Raw genomic sequence first — 12,074 nt, 5'->3', positions numbered from 1 at the left:
TCAGTAGATCATTTGGCTGAGATTCACCTTTGTTACTTATTATACATAAAACTTCTTATTTCTGACTTATAACTAATTATTTTACAAAACAATATTCCACGTAAAAATTTAGCATAATTTTATAAATAATTATCAAAATATGTTATTCTAATACTTATGTCAATAAATCCATTTTTTTAATACATATTTGAGTCAATCATGGACGTTATATTCAAATTTGGTGGGTGAGTGCATATGAATTTTAGCCATGGTTTATAACCTTTATTTGATTTCAGATATTTCAACCATAAAATCTTTCATTTTCTCAACCGTGACAATGAATTTAACCTACTTAAAGTGAAATTTGTAAGACATAACAAGAATTATTTATTGATAGAAATTGAAGATAATTCGTCGTTGATGAATATAAATGTAATCTACACACAATTTTGAGAAATAGCATTCTAGCTTGCTTTTGTGTTGACAGGACAAATATAGGTCGTGTACAAGTTATAATTTTTTTTTATCGTAGGTTGAGTGCCAAATCTTTGTAACTCAAATATTTACTTTAGAGAATATAACACTTGGAAACTCATTGTGAATAGTCGTATTTTCATATTTTTTACAGTAAAATGGATCTGAGAAATTCATTTTGTGTAATGTATTTTGTATTTCCTTCCCCCATATTCTTCTTCTGATCGTCTTGTATTTTCTTTTATTATGTATTAAAGTACTGTCTTTTACGTAGTATAAATAGTCATGTATTTTGTATATTAATTAGAGTAGGTTTTTGTATTATAAAGAATACAAATGCTCCTTTAATAACTGTTATATTATTCCTCCACGTGATTTCCTCTCATTTGTCTCTCGGTCATCCTCGATCTCTCCACCTATAAATAAGTTTTTGTCTCACCTCCCTCCTCAAGACACAACATTTTGACAGTCTGAATTTCTTTGGTTTTTAAATTTATTATACTTAAAGGATTTATAGGAATATATAACTTCCTTCGTCTAGTACAATTTTTCTTTTAATTTTTATAATTATGAAATTGTAAATTCAATGCATATCAGAAATCTTAAATACAAACCTTAAATATCACCTGATAAGGGAGTCCTTGTATTTTTATTCTGATAAAATTAATATCCTCTTGATAGAAGCCAATATAGATAAAACGAAAATGATTACCGTCGTAAATTTTAAGACAATATGTACCGGGGTCTCTTTCAATTTTACAAAAAAACAATTGTCTCTACTCTGGTATTTATCATGTTTCCAAAGGGGAGAGTATGTGTTTGGGTTATGTAAATGAGTCAATGCATGGGAAAGTAGACTCTTTTGCCATTTATGTTATGCAGTATTTCATTAAAAAATGTCTTTTCGCCCTTAGATTCCCGTTAATAGTTTATTGATCTCATATATTGGGTTTTTGTAGGTTCAAGGAACTCTCTTTAATCTCCCAATTTCTCGAATTATGATTTAAGTTCTAAATTTCACAAGTTTATTAAAAATTTAGAACTTTATCCTCAAAATAAAGCAATTGATATTAAATAATTATTAAAATTGAATAAACAATCTTTAAAAATTTATAATATATGTACTTTTTAAAATGATTATTTTCTTATATGAAAAATGTTAAAACAAAATTTGTTGAACCGCGCGCGTATGTGCCTAACATATCAGAAAATATCTTCATACCTAAAGACATACAACCAAATATTTCATTGTCATATTTGAGTCAATTGTAGCGGCTTTGTATTCAAATTATTGGGATGAGTGGAGTTACTCAAGACTTTTAACTATACTTAAATTATCTTAATTTGATTCAAGATACTTTCATGGAACCCGAGAGTACCATTTTCAAATCAAATTTATATATTTCTCATTTTTTTATTGTTATGATCAAATTCCTTACAAAATATGACTATTTCGGAAATACAAACTTATTATCAGCTCAATAGTTTTATTTCACTTAGGTTTTATAAGAGACATACATAAATTGAAGGCTGAACAGAACGCTAAAGAAATAAATTGAACGGAGGCACTTACATGCCTGCATTTATCAATCATCAATATAGACATTTATGTCATAAAAAATAAAATATAAGTAATATTTAAACTGATTAATCACGATTTAATCATCATATTTAAGTTTAATCCAGTCATTTCTGCACAATATCAGTATTTTGACCCTTTCGAAGATGTAAAGTGTCGTTTCAATAGTATTATCCTCTTGTTCTGGATTTGATAGAGTCACTTTGATGGTACCAAGGCACTTCAAAGAAGATCCATGGGCAAATGTATAAAGATTTCGCAAAGAAGGAGAAATAGACTTGAAATATTTTATTATATCCGGTCCACATATGGATATATTAGCGGCTTTATCGAGAATGGCTTTGCCGGTTATTATTGATTCTGCTTGGGTCAATCTCACCGACCTTTTTGTATCTTTGAATGTGGGTTTCAACTTTTGATTCATTATTTTTATGGGAAGTGACTTTTTCTTCTTTTCTTTTACAGGCTTGGCTATTTTCTTGCACACCTTTGGCTCAATTGAAGATTTTGTCTTAAGCGCCAAAATGGTGGATTCTAATTTTGAAGTAGTAGTCGTATCCGATTCATTCTTCAATTTTAAATATTCTAATTGATGATTGAGTGATGAATTTTCATTTCTCAGCCGATCTAATAAATCTGTAGATGAGGAATTTTCTCTTCCATTCTCCTCCAAATCCTTTACTTTTGCTTTTAAACTGATATTCTCTTCCTGGGTAGCTAAAAGAACATTGAAATAGGAGCGTTCTTTGTCAAGTGTAAGCATTTTATTCCGTAGTTCCTTGACTTCTTCTTTCAATTCACGTAGTTCATCATGGAGCGAGCTCAGCATATCTGGGGTGTGTGTCTCGCTTACGGTGGATGGTGATCCTTCATCAGTCTCCCAGTCAATAAGATCCATTTGTCTCAAGAGTACTAGTAAAGTAAAGGTAACTTAGTTACCTGCTTTAAATTTACTGAGAGTGACTTTCTGCAAAAATGTTTGCGAACTCTTGAAATGCAGTCTCTATATCCAATGATTTGTGGTACTGCCTCCTCTTTATCTATCGAACTTTCACGTGCGTAATAAGTATACTGTATAACTTATAAGCTGCGATATTAAAACTGTAATAGGAGACAAGATGATTGAAATAAAAAGTAAACAGAAACTTTGAATTATGTTCACGATTCACGTAACCTCGAGAATTTTTTTTTTAGAATGTAATAAGCAAGTTACTGTATTATAAAGGTGTATCGCTCACGACATTTATAACTTGACAGATGTAAGCCTCACGTTTGAATGACTTCATGTATGTGTGGAAAACGCTAGCCCGTACTTGTATTTTGCTCTCTTAGATTATAACTTATAACTTATAAGTTAAAATGTAAGATTTTCTGACTTTAAACTGGGCCTGGCACTATACTGAGTTGAGGAATTACATATTATTTTTAGCCAAAATAAAATCTTTTTAGGAATGAAAAAAAAATAGAAAAACATAGGTGAATATCTATCTAATGAATATAATACGGTAGACAAATATTACTACTAGTTTCCTTGTAGTTGTAAGTTTGAACAACTGCATCTAATAATTTTTGAATATTTTTCATTTTCTTTGGATATGGATAACACCATCCTCTTAATATTAATGTATGGTTTTGTAATAAATGAAAAAACGGTCATTATATCGAAGAAATTTTTATATATTAAAAATAAGTTAATAGTATTTTTTCTTAACATGAAACCCATCATGTCAAAAAATAAACTTGTAAATAGATCTTATTTGTTATTTATGCTGATAAAGAGTTTATCTTAACAGAACTGAAGATGATGTATTGTGATTTTTACTTATATCCCCAGAAAGAGATATATAATAGGTCAAATTTATATCGACAAATACTCGACAAACCATCTGTTTTCCGGTAAGATTTCCATTTTAGATATTCCTTGCCTATTTTAATATAACCAATAATGGTCGACGTCAATATTAGGAAGGATTTTGATTCATTTCTATCGACTATCACCATCACGTCAACAAAATATTTGCATGTTCAAAATCAAACCGAATTAATTAATAAGATAAAAATAACAGAGAACATATAAATGCCATGGATTGTAAATTTTGACACTTTATTATTTTTACAATCAATATAAACAATCGTATTAGGAATCTAACTCAAAATTTAAGATTTTCTACTTGAAACTGGGCCTGGCACTATATTAAGGAGGAATTACATATTATTTTCATTTTGTAGGAATGAAAAGAAAAATGAAAAACATAGGTGAATATCTATCTGTTTATGAATATAATACCAGACTCAATAAGTTTACTACTATTTCCTTGTAGTTGTAATTTGAACAACTATATTTTCTATTGAATAATTTAAGAAAATAGAAGCACATTATCTTTAACAGTAAATATTTTTCAATTTTCTTTGCCATGAGGTTTGATATACACCATGTGCTCTTAATATTAGGTATAGTTTTGTAATAAATGAAAAAACGGTCATTATATCGAAGAAATCAATTATATATTAAAAATAAGTTAATAGTATTTTTCTTAACATGAAACCCTCATGTCACAAAAATAAACTTGTAAATAGATCTTAATTTGTTATTTATGCTGATAAAGAGTTTATCTTGCTAACAGAACTGAAGATGATGTTTTGATTTTTATTATATCCCCAGAAAGAGATATATATTATAGGTCAAATTTGAATACCTAATACTAAATCAAATTTTCTACAGATTTCCCACTTTTAGATATTCCTTGCAATAGTTTGTAATATAGACCAATAATGGTCCTACAACTAATATTAGGAAGGATTTTGAAATTTCTACTCGACTGACAAGAGTCACGTCAACAAAATAGCATTTGCATGTTCAAAATCAAACCGAATTAATTAATAAGATAAAAATAACAGAGAACATATAAATATGGATTGTAAATTTTGACACTTTATTATTTTTTCAATCAATACTAAAACAATCGTATTATTATATTGTTAGATTTTAACTATTATTTTCAGTGAAACAACTTATAATTATCTAGTAGAGAAAACACTTAATAATTTATTTATTTCATGTTGAGATCTAGATCTTTACAAGAGCAATATGCCAATATGGTGACCAGGCACTTTTAGCTGTTTAGAAAAGGAACCCCCAACTCAATAAGTTTGGTAATTTCAATGATATTCAGATATTTCAAAATAAATCTACAGAAGTTAAGAGGTTTGTTATATATTTTCTAAAACATTGAGTCACTTAACAGCTCCAAAAATAGAAGCACATTATCTTTAACAGGCTAAAATCATGTTCCATATTATTTTTTTATGCCAAATTGACTCGGTTTGATAAAGCAATCAGGCGTGAGATTGAAGTGTCCAGTTTATATAATTATCAGTATAGACCGTATTGTATATCAAAAAGTCCAACTTATTATTGGAATTGATATAAATATTATAGGGATGAGGGACTTCTGCGTTATATACAGCCGGACTCAGTAAAATTATAACAAAAATTTTAAAACAAAGCTCTATATTTTTTGATCGAGGTTATGTGAATCCTGAACATAATTCATATACATAGGTTTTTTCTTTTTATTCAACCATCTTGTCTCTTCCTTCCTTATTAGTCGCTTTAGTTATTAATAATAACTAATTAAGAATATATAACTAATAACTTATTAGTTATATGTAGTTAATAATTGCACCAGGTATAAAAAAAAAATTTGAAATATAAGATTTTAACAAGATGAACAACAATCAACAGATGAAATGGATCACAAGCTATCGATTGCTAATACATGCATAAGTTTTCCGAACATAATATATGTAATCGTAACTGAGTAACAAGAATAATAAAACAACCTCTCATGAAAGGTTCATAATTTTGGTAAGAATAGAAAAGCGTGGGAGGAGAAGAGAAGAAATACTTATGGCATCATTGATTAAATAATATTCATCTTCTTCTATCAATTAAGAACGTTATCATTCCCGCCTTTATTGTTCAATATTAATAATATATTAGATGGTGATAGTCGATAGAGAACTGAATAAAATGCCTAAAATAACGTCGCCTTCTGTCTGGATTTCTGAAAATGGAGGCCCAGGAATTTGGAAAATACTAACCGGATGAAAAACAGATGGTTTGTATATTTGTCGATATAAATGTGCCTTTAGTCCCTGTCTGAATTATCGCCACTCATTATCCTCATATCAAGAGCATGGATATTCATCTAAAAATCAAAAGAATGATGAATGATTATCTTTTTCAGATTAACTCTGATCTCACAAATATGCTTATTGCATGTAATATAACATTATCCATTGACTAATCATCTATGTTCAAAAAAATTTATGGAGAAATCTATAATTTAAATATTCTGTATATATAATTTATAGAAATGTTATTAGTTATATGACGATTTAGTAGTAAAAAGTATAAAATATTTACAATTCCAATTGTTTAATTTTGTATATTTAACATAAATGTATGATGGTATATTTTTATTTTGTAGATTATATTTAATTAAAGCCTTCTTTTTAAACTCTGGAACTTCAAATATATTTCGAAATACTCTACTTTGTCGTTTCATTAGCTATTATGCTGAGAATAAGGTTCATAATGAATTACAATTTCATGGAGTGCGACGTTATAAAATCTACTGTAACGGATAAAAAACGTCGAAGTCAATTATACATAGTATATCTTCATTAAGCATTTTGCTCATACATACTTTCGTTATACCCTCAAAAATCATAATAAAGCAGGCAGATGATAATCACATCAGTATTTTAAACAATGATACCATACGTATTTTTTCCCCCGTTCTCCTTGCACGCGTTTTTCTCTACAATATTATCAACTTTACAGTCATTGTAACATTACTTTTTATTCTGATGATATTGAGTATTCACAAGACTAAGTAATGAACTAGCTTGACTGGTGGCTTTTATTTACATAAAATTATAATAATTTTCGTAGCCGGAGTCAGTACAAATTTTCTGACTCACTCTCGGACTATGGCAGCCCAAAAAGGCACCGACTCCGCAGCCCTGCTATATATTACTAAGATTTATATTATACAAAAAAAAATGTGAGGTCATTTCTTTGACCTTCACTGTCAGCTGGAGTATATTTCTCACTCTTTTGCGCACCTAGCTAGGATCGTAGGACTGAAAAACAGATGGATCACGTGAACGACTCAATCTGTGGGTCCAAAAAAATGAACCAGTAATAAAAGCCTAGTCACGTTACTTGGTCCTATATCGGTTTGTGGACTAAAAACGTTGACCGAAGCTTTTAAAACTATACAAATATCCTACGGAGACATAGGAATGCCTTTTTTTTGGAAATAGCAACGAAATGAATTATCATAATTGATATATATTATTTCAAAAAAGTGTGTGACGTCACATGTTTTCTTTTTCTAATTTTTATCGGTCCAGACCACAGTCCATCGACTCACTCAGTTTAGACGACCTATGGATAGTTGGTCCCATTCCTTCAGTCCAAGCCGACCTGATACTGATAAGGCAATCAGTCCTAGTGATGTAAATCCTGCAATTTATTTAGTTGGTACGTTTTTTTGGAATTAGTAATTTGAAGAATGAATCTTCTTTTCCTCAGCAGTTGCCATTATTATTTAATTACTGAGTAGAAAACATCCTTTCCTAAATAGATTCTATTATATTCAAAATATACAATAGTGAGTGCTCATAAAAACGGAGTGTAACCATCAGGATTTGTTGCGGAGATATAATTGTAAGTCCTTGTTGGACTCAGAGTAGAATTAGGATAGACATTGGAATAATTCTAGCAATGTCCTTGTTTATATCCTTTTGTCCATCCCTCCTTGTCACAGCTGAGTGTAGTTGATCTAATGACACGTCATGAGCATTATTCTTTCTCTCCTCCAAAACATTCTCCAAATTGTCAGGGTTACCATGTTAATTTTCGGCTTCTTTTTTTTAACATGCCTATTCTACACTGAATTTTCATCACTACTAATAAGCATAAAGGGATAATACTGAGTGATAGCAAGGGAAATTCTTTGACATCACGACAGCAGACGTTGGAAAAAGGATACATGACCAAACAATCGAAAATATGGTATTTCCCACTCTAATTTTACAGTATTAGTATAGCCGTTGTACAAAATAAGAAAATTAATTGGGTTTTTCAATCTATTAATGATAATGTCTTTCATTCATCTCCTGAATCAAACCTTTAAATTCACAATAATTAAATCCATTTCAAAATGTTATGGAGTGATAAAATTATATCTTTTGGAAAGGCATAAAAGAAAGAGAATTCAAGGGACCAAAGTTCGGTGCAAACTAATGAATCTTATTGAATTTAAGAATCAATGATTATTCATTTTTAAATTAAGTTATAGTAAGAATAATCTCCCAAATACAGCATTAATATTTGGAAAGACTAAATAACATTATATTTAAATTTAAAATTGGAATATTATAAAATATATAGTCTCTCTGGTTAATCTGAGGATTATTGAATATATCTGAGGTAAACTATAGTCTTTTATCTATAAGGTAGGAAATTTACCATCCCATACGGAAATACAATGGTGAAAATGTCAACTGCAACACCAGTCCCTTCGACTTCCAAGTCTATCTGGTCGATTTGAAGTTTATTGAATATATCTGAGGTAAACTATATTCTTTTCTCTATTCAGTCGGCAACTTTTATCATGCTATACTGAATTGCAATAGTCTTAATGTCAGTTGCAAGATAAATTAATAATTATTTAGTTATGTTATATTTGTTTACATATCCGATACACCGTCTAGTGTTCAAATAGACTAAACTATAGCTTTAAACCATGTAGCGAAACAAGAAACCACGTGATCAATAGCTGAAAAATGTATTGATGCACACTATAGCTTTAAAACAAGTAGCGAAATGAGCACAAAAGCAATACACAGGTGAAAAATATCTTGGTCATAATTTTTCTTTTTTAATCCGCCAGGGACATTATTTTCCTATTACTTCTATAATAATAGCTCTAGCTATAAACTAGAATTTATTCGTGTATTAATAAAAATAGCCAGATTTGTGTCACAAATGGAAAAAGTAGAATAATGAATATATTATAATTCTAGTATTAATAAATAACTATTAACTTTAGTTTAGTTATTTTAGTAATACATTATGTGAGGTGATAAGATGAATGTATGCGAGTCTTCCTAGAATGGTCGACTTTGAAAGCTCTGAAACTTGTCCTTCAAGGGAGGGAATGAGCTTTCAACCATATCAAGAGTAATTTTAGAGAATCCCTCTGCTGGTCAATTGACCCCTACAAGTACTCTATGGGTGTGCCTCGCACTGCCGGAGGATACATACTGGAACATTAGTTTAAATGGTCTCCATTTTTGGGATTAGTTCAATTCTAAAATTTATCGTACTCCTCCTTAACATGGAACCGAGAATTTTCGACTAAGTCACCGACAATCAGGAATATAGCCTTACAATGCTTACAATTGAAATTATTGAAAGAGATTGAGTTCGGCGAAGCTTTTTCGTTCCTTTCAAAATGCGTCTTCGTATGATCAAAAACAAGGTTAGACTCTCATGTAATCGGGCATGCTAGAATTTTCAGGTTGATGTATCTTTCAAAGTAGAAATTGAAATCCAATGGAATCGTTGATTCTCCTAGTAGACATCATGATCTTAATATGTCCTTGGACAGATTACGATCATGATTTCAACTAGGTGAATCAATAATCCGACTAGTAGGGATTGCAATCCTATTCTCTCCTAGGACAAATTACATTTTTATTGTGGTAGATTGTGGCATTAAATATTTGAAGAGGTTGTGTGTTTTCGAAACCTATATTATTAATTTAGTATAGCAGCACTGGATGCAAAAACTATAGAATAAAAAGGAGAAAAAGAATGAGTCATTCTTCTGCTGTTGGGAGCCATCTTGAGTACCTATTTGTACGAAACTCTCTTTAGTGACTTAACTTATTCATAAATAAGTTAATGCAAATTATTGGTGCATACAAGTTGAGGAATACCATGTGTCGCATTTGGTCGCAAAAACAAGTATGCTGCTTGTAATTCAATTTCGTATCATCGTTTTCCGACCCAGGATCCAGAGAGATGCAGACAATGGTTAAGGAATCTCAAGCGAGATGACTTTACTCCCAGAAAGTTTTTGAGAATTTGTGCGGAACGTTTTACTCTGGAATCCTTCAATCAGACTGTGGACGTTGTAAGGCTGAGAGAAAATGCTGTGCCTTCTCTACTCAAAGCATTCCCACCTCGCCTTCAAGAGTAAGTTGCAAGAGCTCTTCGAGAATGCAATTCTCCAACAAGGAGGTCCTCATCACCTCCTAAAAAGGTCAGATCATCTCATGGACTCGAGATAGATCCTTCCCTCTTTACAGCTAGAGAAAATATGTAATTGGATCATCCCTATTCTCTCCCATCAGTTCAAGTCATCAAGGAGAAGCCCCAATGGCAACGAATATGATTTCAGAGCTTGCAGACCGTTCTAAAAAGTACAAATGTCAACGGAATACAATCTTCAAGAAGTTAGGAAACTTGGTTGACGTTCTAAATTCACGAGGTCCGAGAGAATGCTATCAGAAGCGGCTTTATCCATTCTTGATATAATGTCTGACGTTACTACAAACCTTTTTAAAAAGGATGGAAATAAAGATATGTAGATAAAGATGGTAGATGGGTCGAATGGAGGTTTCTCGAAGAGTTGGAAAAACTCCAATCATCCAAAGGAGTACGGGCTGGAAATAAACTTAGGAAAAGGCACATTAACTTCCATAGTATTAAAATGAAGGTATGAAAACATGATGTTTAAATAAAAAATGATCAACACGTATTTTTTAACTTTTTATTAGGTAAACTTGGCATCCCAACTTCTCATCTCGTCTGTAGCTGATGGGATAGAATTTTGCGATAAAGACCTTCAATTGACAGAATTCAAAAATTCTGAAGGAACTGTCGAGTTAATTCGAAGATTTGATCGATTATTTGATTTCACCAACAGCCGAAATCCTTTGGGCAAAGGATTCAACTCTCCTATTAGTATTGGGAATGAAGTCTTTTGGAAACCATTTATTGAAGAAATGCTATCGTTTATCAACGAATTGAAGGATGAATATGGCAATCCTTTGGTCAAAAAGAAGAAAAGAACAGCTTTTGCTAGATTCATGGCATCCATAACCTCAATTAGTGGCATATTCGATTCCCTCGTAAAATCGAAAATGATGAAGTATCTTTTAACATACAAACTATCTCAGGTTATCAATACCTGGTTTGGTTAGGCCTTGTGACTGGCCCTGTTTTATTGGTTCGGTTCGTTCCAGTCTTTAAATTAAATACATTTTCGTTTTTATAATACCCGGTACGGTCGGCTCATCCTATTTATACCAATTAATTTCACTTTAAACCCTATTTATTCCTAATTATGTATTTTTCAGGATCATATCGAATTATTCTTCTGTGCCCTACGATCGCATTTAGCGAATAATAATAACCCAACTTGTCCAATGTTTTAATTTATTAGCGGCTATTAGTCAGACATCATGTTTCCAACAACAGAGGCAATTGCATAAGACTCGATGATACTGTTGCACTCTTGACTACATCAAATAACAAGAGGACAGAATCAGAAGTCATATTATGCCTGGATGATGAAGGTTTATCCCTGATTAAGAAATATGGCCTGGAAGAAAAACATTTACTTTTCCAAGACCACGACTATTACGATTGCCTCCTTTTGTGCAAAGCCTTACACAATTCAAAGAATGCGTGTCGCTTACATCAGTGGATATGTAGTAAGGTCAGTTTCCAAGTACTTAGTATGGCCTGAGTGATTAGAAGCTATTTACTGTCATAATCCATGTAACTACCGCAATTCTTTAATTGCGAGGAAATCCAATGGAGGACTCCTTTATCCATCAAACAGGTTATTAGAAATATGTATAGAAACTGAAAAATGTCTTTTGAGACTCACAATTCAAGGAGTTCTCAAGACCAAAGCTACTGTGATACAAAACACTATTACCAGCAGAGTCC

The sequence above is a fragment of the Lepeophtheirus salmonis genome, chromosome 11, assembly GCF_016086655.4.
Source record: "Lepeophtheirus salmonis chromosome 11, UVic_Lsal_1.4, whole genome shotgun sequence".
NCBI classification, from domain to species: Eukaryota; Metazoa; Arthropoda; class Copepoda; order Siphonostomatoida; family Caligidae; genus Lepeophtheirus; species Lepeophtheirus salmonis.
The sequence above is the reverse complement of the archived record's forward strand: the minus strand, read 5'-3'. Positions refer to the sequence as shown.